Here is a 26,085-nt window from a genome sequence, read left to right as displayed (position 1 = left end):
CTGCCATTGAACCGGAATGATGATAGATGGAGTCACACCTTTCTTTAGTGCTGTGGAGAAAAGTCTGGCAATGCCTGACTAGGTTTGCAACAGCTCCTGGGGGAAATATCTGGCTTTTTAGCCACTAAGTACACTGTACCTGCTGCATTTGGAAACAATGCTGATGAGAGCAGTCAAAGTGAACCAGAACAGTAAAGTTGTGGGCCAGAAAACCAAAACAATGAGCTGAAAGGAGATAAAAGGGGAACTACAGAGCTCGGCAATCTTTCTCTTGGGGTCCTTCGTTACTTGCAAAACATTTCACATTACATGTCATTTGATCCATTGTAAATACAAAACATATTGCAATTTTAATCAAGTGTTTCAGTAGCCTAAACCTGACAAAACAAGAGGATGCAAACCCCAATCTCCGGAGTTAAAGTCATGTGCTTTGTACGGCCAACCATCCACCCACACTCTTTCCCTGGCATCGGACAAAACACTGCCAGGGGAGGCGATACAGACGTCAACTACAGCTCCCTCCAAATGTATAGAGCAAAGATAATAAAAACCTAGCATAAAAATGTATTTTATAGTAAACAGGGTTTATAAACGGCATTGCTCTTCTGAATTAAACTGAACTATATCCTCTCATATTGCAGTCTCTTTCAGTCCCCGAGCTTCAAACACAGATGTCAGACATAACACACACATAAACATTCAGAAACACACCGTCATCACCCAAACATGCTCAGAAGTGACAAGACAAGTGGGCGGTGTTTGGAGCCCTGCTGCAGACAGTGTGAAGCCTCCTTACTTCACAGGTTAATGAATTGGCAAAAGCCCCCTGTGTCCTCTGCCAACCGGCAGAGAGTATCAACAACGGAGCCCTGGCATCTGTTTCTCAGCCAGGAGGACGCATCCCTCCGTCATCAATTTCTGTGTTTTCCCCTTTTCTATTTATTCATCATCCCCTTTTCACGATCTTGTTTTTCTCCTGGAAGAGCGGCGTGTTTCTAATTACCTCAGGGCTATTTATTACGAATGACAACCTCCACATTGCACTGCAGAGGTATTGGGAGCGCAGAAGAAAATGGGGTTTGCCTTCGCACAGTGTTCTTCTGTATTGATGAAAAGAGAGATAGAGGGAAGGAAAGCTTTTATCTTTTGACAAAATGCTATGCCGGGGCATGAATATCTGCTTTTATTGTCAGACTCTCTTCTGTGTGAAGAATCTCTTAAAGGGAGTTGGTCTTGCTTGAGAGAGCACAGAGAGAAAGTTTGATCTTCGGCGGTGAATCACCTGGAGGAGATATTCATGATCCTAGTGACGTGAGAAAGATTAATTACGCCGCGCGAAGGATGAAACCCACAGGAAGCATAACATCTACACCACCACAGTACAGCTTCTGCATTTCTATTTCTGCTGGTGCCACAGTTTGTAGGACAAATCATTTACCAACTTAACCTCATAGTAATGCTTTGTGGCAATAGTTGTGGTAATCAGACATCCGGCTGCCTGCCTGGCCAGAAATTCAATAAACATATTCAATCAGCCTGCAATGATGTGCAATATTTACCTCCTGCTGGTTAAGGCATAGCGAGTGCAGCTGTCGACAAGGCTAATATTGCAATCACACAATCAATAGCGAGATGTGATTGCTTTGTCCTGGCTGCTCTGAGAGCATTTTAATGTTTGTTGGTTCTGTGTTAAGCAGAGCTGGACCAAATATATATTTTCAAACTGTTGTTGGTTAGTCTAAATGTGTTTGCAGCAGAGTTCACTGTATTAAAACTCACACAAAGACAGAAATGCTGACAAGAAAAGATAACTGAATTCATTTCCCTGGAAAGACTTTCCGCGAGGATCGGTTTTGCATGTTTTAAAAGGTCAAAGGATGCAGGAGGAAAAAAGTGAAACAAGACTAATGCTGCATTCACATGGAATCAGGCAGAATGTAGACAGCAAACCGGATATTATGTTAGTGAATGAGAGCAGAATGGTAAAATCAGGCGAGGCCGACAGATAGGGCTGGGCAATGTATGGATATTATATCAATAGTGTGATATGTCTTAGATTTTGGATATTGTAATATCGCTTAAGTGTTGTCTTTTCCTGGTTTTAAAGGCTACATTACAGTAAGGTGACAACATTTTCAGAACATACCAGACTGTTTTAGCTGTTCTACTATTTGCCTTTACCCATATAGTCATTATATCCACATTACTAGGGATTATTTCTCAAAAACCTCATTGTGAATGCATCAAGGGTCAACCATACAATATCATCACAATGTTGATATTGCAGTCAAACAATATCATATTTTATTTTCTTCATATAACCCAGCCCCACCGGCAGAAAATACCATCAGCGGTAACAGTAAATGCCATTGCTGTCCAAAGATAAATATATATAATTTGCGGGGATTTGACCTAAATGCTAACATCAGCATACTGACATGTTAAAAATGACAAAGCCAATATGCTGATGTTAAGCAGGTATGATCATACATTTAGAATGCTAACATTTGCTAATTGGCATTAAACGCTAGCACAGATGATGCTGATGAGAATGTGGTGCAATCTGTGAAGAAGATGTTGAGATATTCCACAGGATAAATGGCGCTAATGCCAGTAGGATTCATTCCCTGTTGACCATGAATATCTGTAAAAAAAAATCATGGCAGTACTTCTAAAATAGTGGAACAACAGACTGACATGCCAAGATCTAGCAGCATGGCTTAAAACTACAAACTACCATTTTATTTCTGTTTCACTTCTCATGAAATTACTGACATCTGGTCCACACAGCAGGTAAAGCATCATCATTGTTAAACACTATTTGCTCAAATGCAGTTTAAGTCAATGAAGTTTGGGTTCAACAACTGTAACAAGTTTAACAATCTTTTTTAATATGCAGTGCTGTGCATCACATCCAAGCATTGCTAGTTCCACTTTTGTCCTGTTTACTCCATCCGAATAATCCTCTTTTCAACAACAAGTAGTGATTTTAAAGAAGCTAATGCACAATGCGTCTATCGTCTCGGGGCTCATTGTCTGGTGATTTGTTTTTCTTGTTTCCTGGCAAAATGTAAGTGACATGACATTTAGATATTTGCAGCTACAAACGAGTTTGATAGCAGAAAAGTTTAACAGACTTACTGTGGGTGTCACTTGCAATGAAAGAGAAAAAGCTTCTTCCTGGATTCACCAACACTTTACGGGCCAATTAGCCCATAATGCAGCACAACCACAAGATATGTGGCGATTTAACTAAAGAGTGTGGCTGTCGCTTATTCTGGAATTTGCACTTGCTTTCTATTACCCTTATTATGGGATCACTTTCTTTTTCTCTCTCTTGGCTGAAAAGGACTAGATGATCTGCTGCTGTTCCACGGCTCTTTCCTCAGATACAAAAGTGTCAACTGGGCACTCTTGCCTTAAAATCTCCTTAAAGCTCACACTGTGGATAAAAACTTGGCAACATTTTGAAATGTCAGTCAAGTGCTGCATTTACATGGACTCTAAATCTTTAATTAGCTGATCTAAGGATGAACATCTGTTATGTGAAGACTCCCTCTGATAACTTTGTGAGTGCAGTCCACTAACTCAAAGACTTGGAGAACATGCCGCTTTCTCTCCCATTGATTGTAGTTTAAGAGTTTAAAGAAGCATATTTTTCTCAGTAAAACCTTTAAATGGGAGGCATTTCTTAGTTTAGGGGAAATGAACTGGACTCCAGCCCATAAGAGTATAATCTGAATAAAGTCTTGCTTCAGTATAAAAACACAGTAGTACGTTTTATAATAAAGCCAAGTGCTTTATGCAGATGCTTCTTTTTTAAATCTTTATTCTTGGCGGAGAGTTGAATGTTGTACCTGTTGTTAAGGTAAAACATGTTTCTTAATGCTTTCTGTATAGCAAATGAACAAGCCACCGAAATGAGGAATTAGATGAGAATATTGATGCCACTCTCATGTCTGAACACTAAAGATATAGTTACAGCTGAGTAAAGTGTAGCTCAGCGTAGCAGAAAGCCTAGCCTAGCTCACTCCAAAGGAGTGTCTAAAATGAAAAATGTGTCTACGTGAACCTCTAAAGTTCACAAATGAATATGTTGTATCTTGTTTATTTAATCCTTACAGAAACCAAAACAATGTTGATGTTGCTAGGTGTGTTTTTGAACCCTTGGACAGAGCCAGGTTAGCTGTTTATCCCTGCTTCCACTATTTATGCTAAACTAAGCTAATCCCCTCTTGGCCCTGGCTCTATTTATCTTCTCATCTAACTCTCTCTAGTTGTAAGTGTCTTCTAAAAAATGTTGAACTATTCTTTTAACTGATAATTTCATTTAATGGACATGTAAGTATATTCATAGGTACTTCAGTAAATTCTGAAGGAACAGCCAAAGACAACAAAGCTTGATATCTAAGTTGACACGTTTTCTTCAAAACATCTCATGGAACTGATTTTATTTCAAAAAGTTTATTAATAGCTCGGAGAGACACACAACATCTGGATGGAGGTATTAGCTGAGCTTCAAGCTGCTAGATCCCTGGTTGAAGTGTATCAGCCACCTCGGAGTCGAGCACCAGGGAGCAGTAAACACACTCAAGCTGAGACCAGAGGGCCGTGTGCGCTGCCTCTCAGTAAAGACGGGTGGGAGAAGCTGGAGGAGTGACACTCCAGAGGGCGCAAAGGGAGGCTGACAGAGCAAAGAGGGAGTGAAGAAGCATGCGAGGTGAGGCAGAAAATGAAGAACTTAACAGAGGCAGGAAGAGAGAGTCGGGGAGGAAGGCAGAAAAGTTTAGGGATGACAGGATGCACGATTTAAGGGAGAAGGAGAACGTCTGGGTGATGTGAGCAATTTCAGAAACAGTAGAAGAGACAAGTAGAGAGGATTGGGAAAAGTAAGAGATGGGAGAGTAAAAGAGAAAAGCAATGAAATGAGAGCAAGAGGAGAAAAAAAAAGAAATGCAAGTATGCCACAAAGATCTGTAGCGACATATAGAACGAACAGTCGGAGCTCATTTATCCACATTTCCCGCTGCTTCCCTCTCTGTCTGTGATTGGACAGCAATAATATATCACCTCTCACAGCAAACTAATTAGTGTTTGTTTGGGGCGATCATTTCAAACAAAGTTTAATTTTGCATCATTATTACACAGAACATTCCAAGCTGTTAGTGCATTGTAAACATTTGATTAAAATGAATTGAGCAGTGGGGAGCGCCGTCAGAACACAAGGCGGCACAAGAAATCTGATGTTTTGGAAGGATCGTTCTCAAACTCTCACGATTCCACGGAGAAACAATGTCATTACGGGCTAATAATAACAATAATTTAGCTCACTTTCTCAGCTGCCTGCGCCGGCTCTCTGCTTGATTTTTCTACAGTGTTTGCAAAGCCAGAGCAAACAAGACGCTCGCACAAACACAAAAAAAAAAAACACACAGGAGTTATATTGAAAAAGGCAGTGGAGAGATCTAATGCGTCTGAGGCTGACGGGGGCCAGATCAATAAAGCTTTTGGATATTTTAAGAAAATGACTGAGGAGGCAAGCAGACAGCCCAGAGCTGTGCCGCGGCTTCAGCGCTGTGCGTATTTAGAGAGCTATTCCTGAGGGGAAGGCAAAGAGCAGCAAAGCTCAAACAGTGCCACAGTGTCATTATTTTTAGTCCTGTTTGCTGTGGGCTCGTTCCAAACGCCCTCTCTCCTCCCCGGGAATAAAGAGCAGCAGCATGAGAAGAGAAATGGAACAGGCCCAGAAGAGAGCACACACATCATTAAAAAAATCAGATACAACCATAATTCAGGTTTTTTTTTTTTTTTTTTTTTTTTTTTTACAGTTGTGCTAAGTCATTATGGTGCAATAGGTGCTGGAAGTAGCTACAACAGGCAAGGAGCTGAAAGTAACGTGTCTCTGTGATCGCATGGCGCACGTCTGACTAGAACATTTTCCACATCAAACTGCATTACACTTTGGCTCTTTGTGCTGGTGGACTTTTACAGGTCATTAGAGAGGAGGAAAGGTCTGACACTGTGGTGCTGTGGGATTTCAGGGCTCCTTTATCCGAGCTGGCCTGCTCTTCCCTGCGGGGAAGTGTGTCCCCGAATATACACACTTAAATGTATCTGACGGTTTGCGTGAGGATATTGTGCGCGTGTGTTTCTATGTCCCCGTAAATGCATGCGTGCGCCGCCAAAGCACCAAAGACGGGAACTCATTCTGGTAGTATTAATACAGAACGCAGCTGAACCAGAGATGACATCTATGATCTATCACACTCAGCCACCTGCTTCCCAAAAAGAAGGCCATTTAAAGGCCACATCTGCTCCGGCGCGCCACCATCCGCCAACCGTAAAACACGGAAGAGCGCCAGAATTCAGCACTCGCAAATATATGAAATACTCCCCATTTGTATAGAAATTTACGATCGCACATACAGACTGCTCACACACAAGGGAAGAGCTAACACCGAATCCAGACAAACCATCCAAAAATGAAATATATAACCTAATTTTAAGCTGCACAGTGCGCCACATGGAGCCAAATGATGCATGTGCAGCTGTCATGTGTTGTAGAAATGGCCGAGGATAACTTCAGAGGTCACCGTGGCTGCACACAATGAGGAGCAAAAGCCCTTTGGTCACAGAGCAAAAATTAGGTCCAACAAAATCTGACCAACTGCCTGTGTTTGGTTGACTCACTGTGTGAACTGGGCTGCACCAGTGTGGACAAGAAACTAATGTGCTGTGCCGCTGTGCACCAACAGGAAATGATGCAAGGCGTGGGCCGGTGAGCAGTCGAGCTGCGACTGACGACCACCAGTCTCACATTTTTGTCATTTGTGGTTATGTGATGTTAGATGTAAGTAGTGTTTTCACTATATCTGTTTATTTTTTCAGTAAAAAAAGAAAAAAAAATTTCAATGAAATTTGATGAAAAGTTGGTCGGACGAATATTTCAAATATATATATATTTTGTTAAATTTATGTTAAACCATTTCCTCATGTAAAGTTACAATCTTAAAGATCTCTGTTTCATTCTCTTTGACGGCACCTATGGAGATAAGCGGTAATTGTATGCATGAGATTTTTCCCGGAAATGTCGCTACAGACACCCAGTTTGGAATACTACAAAAGCAATAGGCTTTCATCATCAGTGGGTCATAGGCTCAATCACCATTGTGTTACCTCATTCGGAAAAGAGATAGTGACTTAACAGACATTTATGTAAATGATTATTAAACAAGATTATTACTTTGAATGAATAAACAAAGTCTGGCACATATCCATGATTGTCTATCACAATGAATTTGGATCTGGATGCAGATATAAAGAAAACGTGTTTCAACTGTTGTCATTGTTAAAGGAATAGTTAAAACAGTTTTGAAAATACATTTATTTTCCTTTTGTTGAGACTTAGATCACTTAGACAGAGAGACTATCACCACCACTCTCATAAAACTCTGTTGAGTATGAAGATAAGCCAGTTAGCTTTAGCTACCAGCACCTGCTCATGAATTAACTGTAAAACACAAAAGTGTTAAAGTGACAAACTGCAGTTTAGTAAATGACTGTATGTCACAGAAAGTTGGAACTATTGCTTAAAAGCAAATGCATAAGCTCCTGTGCAGCCTTTGTGAAGGTACATATTGTCTGAGTGATTTCCAGTTCATCAGGATAATATTTGACAACTGAGCCGTTTAATAGGCATGTTGGCATCTTAATATAATTAACTGTGTTAATGGTCAGCATTTTGTACACTGAATGCAACTGGAGGAACTGTGTCCTTAAGTGTGTGTGCAGTGTACAGTGTGTGTTTACATGCTCTTAAAGGAAAAACTGACAGTGTTAAGATTGTAACAGCAGTCTATCTGAAGTTGTTTTGTGACTTTTACAGTGAACCCACTCTCAGTCACTCCGCCTCATCTATTAGTCCCTCAGTGAGCACTATCTTCATGTAAGTGGACAGCGATCGTGATACGAGAGAGAGCAGCAGCATGCTGTGCCACTCTGAAACGTTCAAGTGATAAAGATATCTACAAAAGAGGACGACATTGTTATATATGAATATATTTCACCCACAACAGATCTACAAAGGCTTCACTGCATTATGGTACTGAAGTTACATTCACTGAAAATAGAGATATAGATATATATCTGCCCTTTTGCTCCCAGCTAGTCTGCAGTGTCTGAGATTCACAGAGATATTTTACTCAAGTTAGTGTCGCACCTAAAAGGATTTTGACTCTGGTTCGCTGTGCATGCACATGCAAAACAAGCACAGTCCATATACGTAGCTATGATAAAAAAGGCACTGAGGTATAGAAATATAGACATAATAATAAAAATGAGCAAGACCGTGAGAGAAAATATGTTATATTTAGTTCTACTGCAAGTTTTGTTCCCCGACCGAGGGACAATAACAATAACAGCAAGGGAAAATAGTAAAGTAAAATATAAAAGTAGAATACAGAGTTTTCAATTGAACCAATCACTTGCATCTCTAACAGCATTCAGAAGGCTACATTCACGTTTTGTTCTTTAACTCTTCTTAGTCAATGAATAAGCCAGAGGCATTTTGGAGAGGTGGTTTATTTAGCAGTAATTTTCAGAAAAACTGGCATTGAGCATATAACTGGATACCTAAGACTTTGAATTTTGCTGCATATGTTTGATCAACTTTACTGGATCACTAATCAACAACTTTTAGATGCTCTGTTCTCTTTTTCTTTTTTCTTTTTTTCATCTTCAAACATCTCTATTCATTCCAGACTACAGGCTGTCACTAACGGATACAGAATTACAATTTTGGCTTGAAGTATTAGTAAGAAAAATAAATTCCAAATGTTGCATTTTCTTTCTTCTGATTTTAAATATTTAAATATGAGTCAGTACAGAAGTCAGTTTTGTTGAACATTGGCACAAAGTGGAAAATGTAGTTGTCTGATAACAAGGAAAGTCTACAATCAATCGCACAAATTTTACTCTAAACCACTAAATCCACTATAACTGAAATCAGGAAATTAAAGAAACAGTATGAGATATGACGTGACCTTGGCCAATTATCTGCGTAATTAGGCAGCAACCAAAGGCTTTTCTATTTGAGGCTTTTTCTTTTTCAGCGTTCGTTACTGCTGAACTGTGTGAGCATGTGGTGAGATCACTTTCTGACCCTGTTTGTTTAGCATGGGAGGCTGGCTCCGGTTCAGGAGCCACAGAGGAGGCTGCGTGGGCTATTTTAATGAACTCCCTGCTTCAGAGTGATGAATAGGTGTGTCTGAGCTCAGTGTCTGCGCCACCCCTTCACAGGGCTCAACTACCAAGGTGCTCGTAAGCAGAGCCTCCTGCCTCCCACACACATACCTACACGCAGATATCCATGTGTTTACAAATAATGAACTCATATGCACATGAAAAGATACGCACAATCAATGCAACAGTATTCTTGGAAACAAATCAAAAGCTGAGATTCCTGGCAGATGAGAGATGTTGAAAGATGAAAGGGCAAATAAACATCACTCTGAACCACATACAGCATCAGAAGACAATTACTGAAGAAAAGACCACCGCTTTTTACTGCTGCCTAAAATAGAATTAATTAATGTACACAAAGGGCCTGGAAACCCATTTTCTTAATCAACGTGTATGAGTGATTGGATTTTACATGAACACGCTTTTTTCTGTCTAAGTCAGAACAATATTTTGTATTTCACAGGACAAATGTATGTTTGTTTGATGTGAGCAGGACTCACACAACAAGCTATATATAACTATATTCTTAAATGTGTTCTTCTTATTACTTTAACTTTTAAAAGTTAAAGTTGCTTATTCAGTCATGAAAATGTGGCATCTTTTCTTTTGTCGGATCTGACGTGTCCATAGGTTTAAGAAACGATCGACCAATCAGAGCTTTGTAGGAGGGATTAAGAGTGGTGGCGTTTTGCTACTTCATAGATAGCCGGCTGAAAAATGGCTAAAAGAAAAATTTCTGCAAAAGTTGCATCAAGCGTGGGTTAAATTGACGCAGCTGTACGGGTTGTTTTAAATCGACTTACAGAAATTTAAACTCTTAAATATATATATTTCTTTGATCTTTGAGAAAAATAAAAGTAATCCTTGCAACCCGCTACCACAGCTTCTGTGTCGACCGAAAATGACTTTGGCATCACAACAACAATGGCTACCAAATATAAAAGACAACCAGCCACTGCAATACTTGCTGAAAGTAAGACAAACGGCAAGTAAAAGCTCCAAATTTAAGCATATTCAAAATATCAGAAGTGAGTTTGCAAAACTACACAAGTACATGGGTCAAAGCTGAATCAGGGATTCTGTCTGCAAGTTTACAACAGACAGTCCAGGTAATATTTGAACCTTTTGCCTTTGTTTCTATTCCACATAAGTTTGACTAACATGGCGTCTGACTGCTTCTTACTCCATTGGCTTTTCAGCGATGTTGCTGCTTTCACAAAAGTCAGTAATTCTTTTGGTGAGTACAGTGTTATTATAACAGAAATAAACAATGTTTTAATGAACCGTAGCTTCCCTTAAAGAGTATAGACTCACTATAATCACTTAATAGATGAACATAAATATAGTGTTTTATAAATATGTTAATAAGCAGACCCTCATGATCTGATGTTGTGCTGTATAGTGATGTAGCAGGAGGAAAAGGCTGAATGTATTAACCTTTATTTATCCATGGTAGACTTGATCTGGGGGTCATCTTGTGTTCAGAGATGCTGCATACACCAAAATGCCTGGCAGGAAGGATGCATAAGAGACACATAGACTACCATCACTGCAGTCTTTCTTTCTTTTTTTTTTCTGAACAGATGAAAGAGACAGCTTCTGTAACATATCACAGTTCATTAGCAGTGAGCCAGAACCGATTCATTTTCCTCGCTTTTCAGCAGAGATTTATTCTTCTCCTCACAGTGGTTAGGATGATGTTCTGTCAGATTCTTACAGTCGTGTCAGAGAACATGCTCTTTGGAAAGGACGTGCTCTATCTGTAGACCAGTCTTTCTCTGGCTTCACTCCCACACCGGGGAGGGGGAAATGCCTTCACAGCCCTCGCTGTGCCGCAAACATCCAAGTCCATGTCCAACTCTGTAGTCCCAGTGGTGCCCAAGAGAGCCTCTAGGGCAAGACGTGCCATATCTTAATACAGAACCACTGTCTGTCAAGTCTCACAACATTAATTCTGTGGAGGCTTCTCAAACTGTTAACTGTCAAGCTATCAACTCCCCTCTTCAACCTTCTGTCTCTCCCTCGCTTCTTATAGACCTCATTTGCAGATAATAAGCCATAGAGGGAGAAAAGTGCCCTTTTTAATTATCCAGAGGATTATGAGGTTCGAGTTGTTCCCAAATGCTAATACATAGATCGCAGCTGTGCATATTTGCATAAGGAGGAGTATATTACCCCTCCATTTGGCCTCTGTTGCTGATGGCTTACAGCTGATCTTTGCACACCTCATTTGACGGGACAATAAGAGGCCGAAAAGCTCCGCATGAGAGATCAGTGAGCCAAAATGAACTTCAGAGATCCGATTAGGGAGTAAATGCCAGAACTCACACAGTTAACGGCATAAATGAAAGATGGAATCAAATCAGGAATTCATTTTCTATTACTAAAGGATACTGATGGGGATGATTTTATGGTAGTGAGACAGACTCATATAGCAAAACCTAATTTGTTTTTACCTACCTCATTTTCATTATTTATTTTGCAGACGGGTGAAGTTTCAGGACAATTCATTTACATCACATTGTAGTTTCCAATAGACCAATCAACATTTGAATCTATTGTGTTCTTTTCTTCTGAGGTAAAGGTCAAACCCTCAGCAACTACATGTAGAAGGAGCTTACAGGAATACTTTAACCACAAAAGAAGTCTTGTGGGGGGGCGGGGGCACCATTTACCTCAATTTGTCAAGACCTTTCTCCATTTCTTATTCTCTGGTCACCGTAGAGGCACAGAAGAAAAGCAACACTCTCTTCAAGCATTCAAGGTAACAAAAGGCAAGTCATTGAAATATAAATCGTTATTTCGCTGTTGAAGTGTTCCTTTAAACGTACATTAAACTTTTACAAAAAGAGGATAACTATGACAACTGAATCTATTTTCAACAGTACGGTCTTGACATTGAATGAACTTTCTGGGCATGAAGACAGATATTGTGCATGATTCATAAACCCAAAAGACCCAAAGCACTGACTCTATAGGCAACAGCATGATGGACACAAAATACACTCAATGACTTCAGTCTGGCTTGAACTTAAATTTGATGCTTTTCCGAGTCTATCTTTCAACCACGCACATGGTCAAATATCAGTAAAGGGTTTCAGAAAATCAACAACATTCACAGTGTCATTAATTACAGCTGCTTTGCAGAAGTATACAGGATCTCAAATCACCCACATGTTCTATATACAGTGTCCAAAGCCCACAGTGGAGACTATGTATTTTCTTCTCTTTAATTCTGTATTTTCTTCTTGGCCACGCTTAGCTGCCACTTTGTCAGCGAATGTGGGAGACAAAAATAATTGCCTCTATATTTCCTGAATTGATTTCTTGCACAGTTCTAATACAGTGGTCAAGCTGGCACTCAGGCAGTCATGGCAGGTCCCTGTATGGCTTTGTATTTCAGCAGAACAAAAGCGCTCTTTTTTATTTTCTACAGATTGTTATCAACGTCAAGCATTAGTAATCAAGTAACAGTTAAAATTACACTAAGTGAACCTAATAATCATACACAAAAACTTTTAAATATGAATATATGACATACCAATGTCTCCCAACCTGAGGGTCAGGACAGCAAATATGAAAAAACGAATTATCTCTGCTAAATAAAATAGTTTATTTTCAAGTCTTTGCTTTGTATATTGTGTTTATTCTTTCATATGTTTTTTTTTTTTTTACCTCTTCAGTCCCCTAAAAACAATTTAATTTAATCTATATAAGTTGAGTTGAACATCTTAAGTTGCTTTAGAATTTCCACAGGGAATGTACAAAACATTCACGTTTTCAAATGCGTTGTGCCATGCTAACAGGACGTGCCGGTATTGAGTGGAAGTAAAACAATGTATGCTTAAAAATTCTGCCAAAATATTAAACTGTAGGCTGCATTACATTAATAACTTATTAAATCAGATTTACTGTATTTTTTCTCCAATAAAATAAACGTACACATTGGTAGTCATATTGTATCATGACAGTAACAGAAGAATTAATTAATTAAAGTGGATTTAAGTACTCAAGTCCACACGTGGAACAACTGTTAACTATCATGGAACAACGTCATGCCGTCCCCGGGTGTGAACGGCACCACCAACCTCTTATGTCCAAACCTTCCTCAGTGTAGCCTTTACATGGAAAACATGGAAAATGTATCTAAGGGCACCACAAAGTCCTCCATACTCTGCTCCAGGGTAAACTTCTCTGCTCATTCATTCTAGAGTATAATATGAGTCCACTCAACATCTCTGTTCTGCTGCTCTACCACATTCAAAAAGACGAAGCAGTCACCACTACGACAGACTGTCAAAACCTACACATCAGAGGAGGCAAAAGTTCCAAAGTTACTGAAGAATCACTGCTGGAGGATCCACCATGCATTCACATTCAACATGTTAGCCAGACCCAGCATGCTCTTGTTGGTCACGTAATATGAAGGGAGTGATTTTTTTTTATACTTAGTGTGCTCACTGGGTGGTTCATTCAATCAGTAATAAATTAAGGTAGATGAAACCTTTTTTGAACATAGCAATGATGCTAATCTTTACCCTAACCCACAATGACATGGTCTTTTATTTATTTTTTTTGTGCTTTTTTTTGTACTCCCTTAGACACTGACACTCCAGTAAACAAACACACTATCAACATATGTCTTTTCAGTGTTTCCACTCATTTCTAAAGGAATGCATTTTCTCCAACTAAAACTCCAAAAAATTACGAGATGATGAAGTAGATCATAAACTTCTGTTTTGCATAAAAGCAAACTCCTCTCTACTCTCTTTAATGGGTAGAGAAGACAGAAAGCCTCTCTTGTATGATTTTGCAGTTCTTAATGATTTAACTTTTCATCTTGTTCTACTCTTCATGTTGTGTTCCCCGTGGTGAATCTTCACTTTAAGGACCCCTTTGAACCTTCCCTTCTGGTGCAGAAGAGGTAACTGCCACCCACATACTGAGCTGAACAATGGCGAATACGAGACCCGGCTCCACAGAAACAAAACAAGGACAGAAGTTAAGAGATAGAAGGAACAGAAATAAAAAAGAAATGTATGTTGTCCACTTACAGCAGTCTTGACTCCTGGCGACCTGACCATGAACTGAGTTTTCCTTTGGATCTAACCCCTTGTCTAACATAGTTTTTCCTCTTAGCGGGCCAGTGGGGTGAAGACACCCTTTGAACCTTTTAAGAACGGCTTCATGACATCACACTTTCTGCAAAAAAAAACTCACGCCGTCCGTGTGAGAGAGGGAAGAGACGACATGCTGGATTAGCAAGGGGGAGCAAGCAGAGAGTTAGAGTGCATTAGACCTCTGGCGTCAACTGAGGCATCAATTAATGAGCAGCCTGGGAATGTGTCCATCCAGACACACTCTGCACCGGGGAGCCGCAGGAGGCCAGGCCAGAGCCACAGACAACTGGGGGACATGAATAATTGAGGTGTCTGTTTTAAATGTATAAATGAATTAGAACCTGGGGAAGAGGTGTTAAGAGATGTACAAGAGGGAGGGAGGGAGGGAATGGCATCCATTATGTCTCTAATCATGAAGCAGAGAAGTGTTCAGTGTAAAGATGTTCTGATACAATTCTTTCCTTTCCTGAACCAGATTCCGAGACCTGAACTTGCGATACCGAGTACCAATCAGATACCAGTGTGTTAAAAACAAAAAATATTTATATTATAGTTGGCAACAATAATATCTATCTATATATATATATATATATATATATATATATATATATATATATATATATATATATATATATATAGTATTAATACCTCAAATACTAATGCTTTATATATCCTCCCTGAAAAAAAAACGTCTGTACGAGTCGTCAGTGCAGGCAGCTTATTACGACCCACGTTCACAACTATTGTTAGGCGGTGACCTTTGGTAGCCATAATAATTATGACGGAAGCAAGTATAAAGAGCTACAAAGTCTGAGTAGGGAGGAGGTCAAACAAACAGGACATCACCAGGAGACCGCTGTTTGTGTACCATGTGACGCCAAATGTCAACGTTGACTCATTTTAACTTCCATTACGTTCTTAACTTACTTCACCTAAGTTATGTAACAGAAATATTGACTCACTAATGTTTGTAACAACAGATTTGATAGTTTAAAAAGCGAGATACCCATGAGCATTTATTGACTTAGTAACATTTATAACTGAAGATTAGGTGACTTATCAGAAAGTAAGTAATGACCCTTTATTAATGACTTAATATAAGTAGCTGCAGATTTGAGTGTCATGAGGTTAATGGGTTTCTGACTTTCTAATGCGACATCAAATCTGTTGTTATAAATGTTAGGAAGTCATTATTAAATGGATTTTGGTCCAGATGCTCTTCAGCCCTCTTCAAACAAGTAGCAGCTACAAATAAAAAGCACTTTGGAGAAGGATAAAGATTTTATTTTATTTTTTGGCATTTTAATTGGATACATGATGGTCGAGAGGCAGACAGAAAACGAGGGGAGCTTTAACCATTAAGCTAATGGGGCGTCCCAAAAGTTTTAGCTTTACTTGTTGAATTTTTCAATATTAGTATGCTTTTCATTTGTTGCTGGCTTTTCTTTTCTTTAATATACACTATTCAGAAAATACAGCTACAACATAAAGATAAGCATCATAAAAATGAATAAAGTACCTGTTACTTCATCAATCATCAAAGAGCTGCTGATGTAATAAATACAAAAACACACAACCATGTCGGCAAAACAAGGCCTATATTTGAAATATTAGAAATGTGGCTGTTTAGCTCTTTTTCTTCTGAAACCCACTGAAACGGTGGAGTAACCTGAACGCAACACAGCCGTATCCAGTGGACATCCAGGGTTAGAAAGTGGTACCAGACTATTGTCACTATTCTAAAGTCTGATGACTTTCGGTGGGGCATGTTTACCTGCACAGACAGCTAATAAATGTTCCCGCTGACTAGCTGCCAAGATTTTCAACAATCTCAGTCACTCAATCAGGGGAAAAGCACCACCTCTGACTAAATTCTAGCTGTCGCTTAAAATATATATTTCCTCTGGTGATGAATCCATAATTGCAATCAGTTCCCTAAATGATTGTTAGGTGCAAAACACCCTGGTTTTCTCAGTGTAAGCGAGCAAGTTAAATGTGTGACACTACAGCAGCTGATATTTGGACCAGCCAGTTGTCAGCGGGACACGGTGAGTAAACAAAGCCTCACTGATTGGCAGCCGTTCCGCTCAACAGAATCCAGCAAAGACGGCTCAAATTGGACACAAAAACAACACTCTTAGATTTCTATTTCTCCTCCCAGATGGGAGCACCACGCACATTGCTTGTGATTCGTCTCGAGTACCTGAAACTGGGGAGTAAAGAATGATCGAACTGACACAGTTCCCAAAAAAGCAACACACATGCTGGGTGCTCTAGGCTTTAGGGGTGCAAGTGTCAAGATATCATGTCTTGTGATATTATATTGATTCTCAAAAACGCTTTCAATTTGTAATTGTTTACATGCAATGATTTGTGGCAGACAGTGGCACAGTATGCAGAAAAACTAGCGCTGTGATGTTAGACGTCTCCGGGACTGTGACGAATGCAAAAGCAGATCCCACTGTTCTGCAAGAAAATTAAACTTTTTTTTTTACTAGATTTTATGCATATTGTGAGTTCTTTATAAAACGACAGAAATCACAATTTATCTCCTGGCTAACAGTATCACAATGTATTGAATCTCAACCCCTGTATCATGAAACGCATCGTATCGTCAAATTATTGCCAGCCTACTGGGCTCGCACTGGTTCCTGAAACAGGCAGGCGACCAAAAAAATAAACGAGTTAAGAGGTGGTGTCGGGCTCCTTGGATGTGGGCGGCTTCCTCCGAGCTGCGAGTGCATCGCCGCTTCTCCTCTCTCTCTCTTTCATTTTCTCCTTAATTTTCACCCTCTCTCACGCCGAAGTCCAAAGCCCAAGAGAAATTAGTCACCATGCATGCAGTGAGGAGGGAGTTGTTGTGTGTGTGTGTGTGTGTGTGTGTGTGTGTGTGTGTGTGTGTGTGTGTGTGTGTGTGTGTGTTTGAGCGTGGTGCGAGTGTGTTTGAAGGGAAGAGGGAGTGTGAGCGAGACGAAAGAGAACAGGCAGGGAGAGAGAACAAAATTGTTTTCCATCCTAAGGCATATAATTCTGCTTTATATCTGAAAATTGATGCCGGTCTGAAAAAAGAACATCAATCTCAGCATCAGAAATGTGCTGCAGTAACAGGAAAAAGTCTCGCTGTGCTGTACGGATACAGCAGTGGCCTCAAGAGGAAGGACTGAGAATGATAAGAGAATCTACAAGAGCCTCTATGTTTAAGACACGGACACACAGACTCACACAGGGCTCCAGACAAAATGTCCCATCACTACAACTGTTAAGTTTTCCTGCTTTCTTTTTTGCAGTTTGTTAAATGTGACACTTCTTCCTAGAAGCCACTTCCATTACACCCCCAAACTGCTCAAGTACAACACACATTCCACGCGTCTAAATGACTCCCACGTACGTCCGCTCATACACGCAGCTTGGAGAAGCATAAATACAGCTACAGCCAAAATACTAAATCCAACTGTTGGCTGCTAGTGAACTTGTATTGTTAATGCAATGTCTGTTTGCTCTGCCAAAGATGTCTTCTAGGGAGGGAAATGCCACCAAAGTTAGCAAGGATTGCTGGTTTTTAACTGTTAACAGAGACACAACAGATGAGTCTGTCGGTCAATAAAGATCATTTTCGAGCCCTGAACTTTGTAGCTAGCAGTGGAGCACTGACGGCCAATGCTAGTAGGATGTCACCAGTCGTGGGAATCCCTTAATTATACCTTAATTTCCTGACATTCACAGCTGATACTGTGACTGTGGAATTATTACATTTGCTAACATTAATAACATTTAAGTTATCTTCCTTTACAGAGGAGCAATAAAAAGCATCCTGACTTCAAACATTACAAACTGGCATGGGATGGATGTGTACGGCACAGGACAGGAGGGCTCTACAGCCCAGAACATCATTGGTACCCATCCACTGATCATCAGTGAGCTAAAGGGATAGACTAAACCCACCCCAGCCACAACCTGTTCACTCTGCTGCAGTCTGGAAAGAGATACAGAAGTATCAGCTGCAGTGCCACCAGAGCTACAATCTGAATTTCTTTGTGCAACCCTGGTACAATGACAAATAAGAAGCCTTGTAACCTTGTGGTGTTAGGGTTTGGCTTAGCTGTCAACAGGACCAATATACTGTATACAAGATCTGATATCTTTAGCTCTAAATATCACTAACCAGATGTTTTGTCATTATTACCATAAGTTGGGAAAACTACATAGCAGTCATCTATACAAAAGTGTTTCGTTGAATGTAATGATTAAAATAATGAAAAAGTAACATAGTGCACGCCTGTAATACCTTATATTTGTCCGAATTTCTCAATACAGCTGAATTTTTAAGTTGATTTCAAGTACAATACATATTTTTACATTATAAAAGGTGTAGGGAGTATTTTCTCACCCTATTTTTCATCTGTATGATGTTTTATATTACCTTCTTCTTTTTTTCTCATATATTTAGTGTAATTTGGGGGAAATGTCTACTATAATATGAATATTATTTTTGTTCTATTTTAATATTATTTTACAGCACTAACTGGGTGTACAGCTTTTATTGAAGCACCAAGACCAACTACCAGACAACTCTGGCTAAAATTCCGGAAAACTATATTTACCCAAATCATTACAAGAGCACAGTTGAAGCCTGTACATCCCTCTCTCTCACACACACACACACACACACACACACACACACTACTGAGCTTCATCAGCTCGTCACATTGAAATGTGACTTGACAAATCACACTGCAAAAGAATAATTAAAAGTGAAATGTTCTGTATGTATTTATAGTTCAGTGTGCACATAATTGACTGATAGAGGAGGCGTGTTTAAACAGATGAAAGAGGAGCGTGAACTGCAGCTAGCCTTGAGCTAATTCTATCACGGCGGAGAGATAAAACAAGCACCCAGATTTCTGTTTCTCATTCTCATCATGTACATTAGATCAAGACTCAGACGCTGGCTTCTGCACAATGCATTTAATGACATGGGCACATTTCTTTTGAAGATAGGAGCGCAGCTTTGAAGGGTCCTCAGCTCTTCCACTGCTGGGATCTTGATGATGGAGAAATCTGACCGGCCTCCCCGTTGGGTCACAGAATCCAACCCACCTTCTATTGTTTGTGTGATGAGAGGCAGAGGAAGGGCCCATCGAAATCATGTTAGCGTGCCACAGGGGCGAACAGTCCAACTTCCAGTATGAAAAAAGAGCTTGAACATGAAGCAAATGGTAAGACCTTTGACATTAATTGCCAATTTCTTTGAGTCTAATTCGTTTAATTATAATCACAAAGACATTGCCATTCTCCTGCTCTCTCGACAAAGAAATAACAAGCGTAGAAAATAACAGGCTCATTTTTAAAACCCTGTAATTGCAATTTTCTACTCAAATTGCGGTCTAATGATTGCACACATGAGGTGGAGCTTGACAACAACACTGGAAAAGAAGTAGGAAAGAAAAAAAAAACATTTGCTAAGGATCCTTAGGCACCGCAAGAGAGGAAGAGGAAATCTGCCAACAGAAAATGAGAGCTCCCAAACTCCAAAAGAAACCTGATTCTAGAAGTGGGCTTCTCAAAATCTGCAATTCCCAGACCTTTTCACAGGGCCAATGGTTAAGGGCTTGGAGAATTGAGTTCCTCGCTGCTGTGCTGGAGAACGAGTTGATGGGAATTATCAAGAGTGAAAGCTGCCAAATGCTGACTACCTCAAGGAAAAGGAACAGCAGTAGATTGATGGAGAGAGAGAGAGAGGGGGGGGGGGGGGTGGGGGGGGGGGGGTTAAAGCCTGAAAACCACCTCCATGGAAGAGTGGATTCCTGAGCTCTGCTGAGGCTCTTCTCCACTCAAACCTCATTGTCGTCAGTGTCCAGAGCACTTGAGGAGTCAGCTGGATAAATTCCCTGGCCGAGGCACGTGACTCCTCTACTGTGCATAGAGTTTGTTCAGGATGGACGGGAACATTTGGGCTTAGGAAATGTGAGTTTGCTTGCGGAAGCCATCTCTTCACGAAAAAAAGAGGCTGGGAATCCAGATGGATACATTTCAAAAGAAAGAAGAATCATTTCGAAATTCTCGTATTGTGATCTAAACCCAAATACACTCCTAAGGTTTGTTTACATCAGCGGGTCCCAAGTTGGGGATCAGGATCACAAGGGGGTGTCAAAAGATGATCAATAAGATATTTATGATATATTATTTGTTTTGTCAACACAATAATCTTTAACTTCCACCCGATATCGCCACACATAACAACAAATTAAAAGTCTGTGATTGGATGTTTCTTCTGAAATGCATCTTGGGAGCTGTGGTTAAAGAGTAACTTATCACCCTCTTAGTTTTATACCATTGGTTTAACTCCTCACTTTGCTAAAATGATGTAATGGTGTACTCCAGGACACTGTGACATCATCCAACAGGGATGCTGGGTGTGGTTAAAGGGGTCAAAAGGCTTGAAACTAAAAAACAGAGAGGGCAGCAAAACACAGCTTCTCAGCCTTGGAGTAAAGGTGCTCAACACGAAATTCAGAGCGTATCTATTGCCTACACACGGCTCTCAACGGAGCGTTAGCTAATGGTGCTAACAGCGCTAACAGTGAAAACAACGGCAACAGTGCTGACAGAGCTAACAGTGTTCCAGGACAACGCCGTTGGTTGTGACGGCGTTATTGGCTATAACATATATTATTTATATATATATAAATATTGGCCACATGAGAGCAGTGCCGTGCAGTGGCCATGAGCTAAGTTAAACAGTGGGGCACGCTCACATGCACTAAAAGGCAAGCTTGGCTATGTAGACAAAGCACAGAGAAGCTCGGATAACAACACACACATTTGGAGAGCAATTTCATTTTCTGCTCAGGTAGACACTACTCCACTATATTACAGTGCACCCTTGTTTGATTCTACATTAATGCTCTGAATATCGTATAAAGAACCTTTAGTCACTCTTTAACTTCTCACCTTCACGTTTTTATGCAAAAACTTTTATCTTGAATGATAAGATATTCAGCCAAGAAAATCTCATGACGATCCAAACGGTCTGTCACCTCGCACTGTCTAAAAGAAAAATGAATGGGACTTTTAATTCTGAAACCACCAGTATAGATCTTCCTACTTCAAACTCTATGAAATATTATTATGCAGAGAAATCAAACAAATGCACCTCGAATGCATGCATGACATGAGCTGTTTACTTCGAGTTAGCACAACGTGTTCATGTAAACTTTACATGATCGAGCCCTGTAGGATCACTGTTTGAACTCCAGTCATGCACATTGAGCAAAACAGCCGAAGGAACTGATATAATACAATGACATTATGAGACACACACACACACACACACACACACACACACACACACAAACACACACAGCGTTAATAGAGCAGTAAGAGATACAGAAGCCTGCACCCACATGCATGATGTGCCCAAATAAATCATTCACATAAACACTCAGGAAGACACCCACTTTTACAAACATTGTTTCACTTCAGATGTACACACACACACACACACACACAGACTCATACTCACACACATCCACAAGCAAACATACACAGCAAATCAGCATGAATAAATAAAATGGGGAGTTTTTGCATCACAGCCTAATCTCTGAGAAAAAAAAAAAAAAAGCTTGCTGCATCGACAAGGATCAGCCCGGGCGAGTTTGGGACACTGCTGGCTTCCAGGAAACCAATTTGTTTGTTTATTGTCTTGGTGTTTTGTCGGCGGTTACAGTTCATTGCAGCCAGCCCATCTTGGGCATGCTCCTTTAAATGGCATCTATAAAACATGGGATGTTCTCTCCCCATGTCCTCCTCCTCCTCCTCCTCCTCCTCCTCCTCTGTACATGATGGAGCTGCACACGAGCGGAACAATGCTGCATTTCGCTCACTATGGTGGGGCTTTGAATTTCCCTTTAAAAAACACCCGATGGATTCGCCCCAGCAGCTCGAGCTGGCGCTTTGAGAGGTGGAACAAACTGTGCTTTCTAAACACATTAGCCCATGAACGCCGCTGAGCAGCGAATCTCGGGGTGCCGAAATTGGGTGTAATCATGTAGATAGATGGTTGACTTTTTATTGTTCCACTAAGCCAAATCTGCAAAGGCTGGGGGTGAATCCGGAGCTTCTGAAATGACGAAACACCCGGGATTTTATGGTTAACTCGTGGTGCTGCAGTGCTATGTTCTCTGTGACAAGACACTGGGCTGTCACATGTATATGCATCCTCCATGTATAATTGCAGCGATGCAGTCAGTCTCACATGGAGACATCTGGGAGAGCTGTAGTCTCAACAAGCAATCTTATCAGCGACCACAGAGCTGTGAATACATACATAACTGGAGTGCAAAAAACTGTATTGTTTTCTCTCATGCCTGCAAACGCGAGTCAGATTCTCATATTATGCCCTATTGATCTGACAGAGTGAGCAGGAAGCTGGCGGAGAACACAAATACTGCCTGGGGTGGCTCCTTAAAACTAGAGACAAGCCTCTTATCCATGGTGTTCTCTTCCTCTGGAAATCACCTGGTGGCTCATGCATATCAAGTGCTCTCTCCAAGCCTCCGTCTGCGCTGAGCCTTCTGCAGGCGCTGTCGTTTGTTGCAATATCAGTGGGACGGTGGCTTTTAAGAAGAAAAGCGCGAAAGACATTGCAAACTAATCTGTCTTACCTCTGCATTCCTGATGTTTTTGCCGAGATGCAGTGCCACCAAAAAATGGCACGAGCAACCGGTTTTTGTTTCACCGCTTTTTCAGGAGTGTGCGTGCCAACAGGGCAGCACGGCGAGGTAATTGTGACGGGATGTTTACAGGTGCAGCAACGAGTTTATTCTTAAGCCTTTAGCTGTACTCCGTAATTCCCACTTTTTACAACAATCACTGCAGAGAGCACAAATCCTGTCCAAGTTTCCAGGGTTACCATCAAATACAGTGGAACTGTCACAGGGATCCCATCTCCAGTACTCCCAGGGTGGCCTTTGCTCTGCCTGTCAGCAATACCAACCAATAACGCTGCACAATAAAACCCTCCAGAACAACAGTGGGCCGCAGGCAGCTTCAAGGGCTACTGACGGCGATCTATAAAACAATATAATGGGTTGCCTGTCAGTGAGTGTGAAAGAGAAGATCTACACCTCCTTTGACTCTCTGAGGGGACTTCAATTAATCACAGCTAAATTGTATCACCCTGCATTATGACTGTAAGGTTATTACCGTCCTCATATTCCGCAGGATGAAATAGGATGATAGCACTAATTGAAGGGGGAGAAAGAAACAAAAAAGGAAAAGAAACCAACAGCTGACCGCACAAGGCTTGTCAAGAGGATCCAGGGCAGATAAAAGAAGGGAGTGAACAAGGAGATGGACTGAGACAGAAAAAAAGGAAGGAGGAAGTGGAAGGGGTTGAGAGAGAAATATTCACAGTGGTGTGTAAGTATAATCATAAATTTCTACAGTCTGAGTGCAGAACAGCTGACAGCACACACAAGAGCCAGTTCTCATTGGGGACTCCACCCGTCTCTTCTCAACATAATCCAACAAGATAACAGCATTGTACTTTTCTTAAATCACAAACAAGCCGCTTATAGACAAAGCTTTTTTTTTTAAATATTAGTATTGTGTTGGAGTTGAGGGGGAATCACACGGATGGAGGACACAGCCCACGCTGTGAAGTCTGCTCCAGATCCCAAATCACTGGATAGAGCGTCACTGTGGGGAGCCATGTTTAGGTTTGGGGTTACCTTTACCAAGGTACAGGTGATGGAAACGATTAGATATGGAAATATTATGCAGCGTTTTCACATTAGATAGATAGATAGATAGATAGATAGATAGATAGATAGATAGATAGATAGATAGATAGATAGATAGATAGATAGAGAATGACAAAAAGAGAAAGAGGGATGATTTCATGCCAGTTTTTCACAAGATTATCAATAAATCCAGAAAAATGTAGATTCTAGATTCTTCTTCTCTAAAGCCATGATCAGATAATAACTTGAGAGCTTGCTGATGAGACCACACACACACACACACACACAAATTTGCCTTTCATATATTTCAAAAAAATTAACAAATACATAGAAAAAAAATGTAAGTTTCCTTTGTCTTTGTTCAGTCAAAATGAGCAGCCAGATCCCTCTCTGGTGAAACATGATTTTTGTCTAATTTGAGCAGCCAACGCTGGTTTCATGTTGCCACACACATCTCATATTCTCTGAGTGATTTTTTTCCCCAGCCTACAGCTACACCTGCACGTCTCCTGAAAGTCATTAGTTTCCAGTAGATCAGCCGGTGTCTCGCAAGTTAATAAATATTCATCATAGTGGAAGCGATCAATAGTGGAAGCTATGAGCTTATTCGTAGGTTTGGCTGATTCGCACGTGCGCTATTCAGGCTTTTTCGAAATTCGCAGTATATATTTGATAAAAGTCAGTAATTTCATTGCGTAGTAAAAGCTACAAATTATACCAGTTTGACGTACAACATATGACAGTAACATGTTCAGGGTTTGTCAACCTACCTGTCGTTGTGCTGCAGTCAATTAATCCCCTGAAACGTCCCTTTTATTTATTCTCCATTGTCAACCACAAAAAACAGAGACCTGCTCTTCACAGAAATGCCATTTCCTTGTCGCTTCAAGACGCCCTCGTCGACAACACATAACCTAAAAAAAACACTGGTTTAATGTCAAAGCTCTCCAGCCGCGCACTCCCTCTAAGTCTAAACGGGCTGCTGGCTACTTGCAGGCGGTGGACCCAAAAAGTCTATAAAAGTTGCTGGTCCTCCGGCTCTGACTCCCAACTTCTCCTCCGCCAGAGCGCCACAGCAGCTGGACAACACGCCGGACTGTCACTCATAGTTTCTGGATTCAAGCATTTTTTTTTATTTTTTTTATTTTTTTTTACAATCCTCCGTCCAGGTTGCAGTTGGGTTTTGGCAACGTCTTCGTGCAGTCAGAGAAACTGATTTGAAGTATCCGAGGGACGAGAGAGAGCAGCCGGATTCATCATCAGCGTGAGCGTGGAGGCTGCTGGAGCTGCGCTGGTGTTTTAGCGCCACCCAGTGGAGGTCTGTGGTGGTCACAGGAAGGAGGGCAGACGTTCATCTCACCCAGCAATAGCCGATGAGGACCGGATGGTTGTACCCCCGTTGAAGATAGCAGCACACTAACCATGGCTAAATGTTATTAATGGCTTCACTGTAATTCACAGCATTATTTGTGGGCTTTCTAACTTAATTAATACATTGAATGTGATTAGTTATCTATGTCCTGCTCTTGTATTGAGGAAATGTATTGCAAACAAACCAAAGAAGCCAATGTGTGATATGGATTTGGATAAAGTGCTTAAAGCTTTTTGGGAGGTCAGTGGGTAGGCATACAAAATATTAGGGACTGTATCAAATTTATTTGGCTGAATGTTGTTTTCTATTTATTTTGTTAAAGCACCTACCCAGCATTATTCATATACATTTAAATATATTTGGGGAGCCACACCCCTTACCCAAATATATCAAAATAATATATTTATGACAAATATAAAATGGTCAAAATACAGCCACTGTTTATTTGTTCTATAAAGAACTGCTAAATAAGTGCTTATTACAGCCACAAAATGAGTGAACTGCAAAGAAGTGACTGCTCTGTGCTGGAGGGATTGTGCACAGCAATATTTTCACAACATTCCATAAAGGCAAAACATACCTCAGTGGTGCATATAAAAGTATACTTTTT

At 40.6% G+C, this 26,085-nt stretch overlaps 1 protein-coding gene across 1 annotated transcript in view; it reads right to left on the bottom strand.

Moving 5' to 3' along the window:
• Positions 1 to 25,433, bottom strand: part of tafa3a (TAFA chemokine like family member 3a) — a 94,236-nt gene extending 68,803 nt beyond the window's left edge. The window contains exon 1 of the mRNA XM_068711743.1: positions 24,874 to 25,433. The gene's annotated coding sequence lies outside the window, so the exon portion shown is untranslated. The remainder of the gene's footprint in view (positions 1 to 24,873) is intronic.
• Between the last annotated feature and the right edge of the window lie 652 nt (positions 25,434 to 26,085).

The sequence above is a fragment of the Cebidichthys violaceus genome, unplaced genomic scaffold, assembly GCF_023349555.1.
Source record: "Cebidichthys violaceus isolate CVI_PGR_0920_01 unplaced genomic scaffold, fCebVio1.0.p SCAF_17, whole genome shotgun sequence".
Lineage (NCBI taxonomy): Eukaryota > Metazoa > Chordata > Actinopteri > Perciformes > Stichaeidae > Cebidichthys > Cebidichthys violaceus.
Note: the sequence above shows the minus strand (reverse complement) of the source record. Positions and strands in the feature narration are given on the sequence as shown.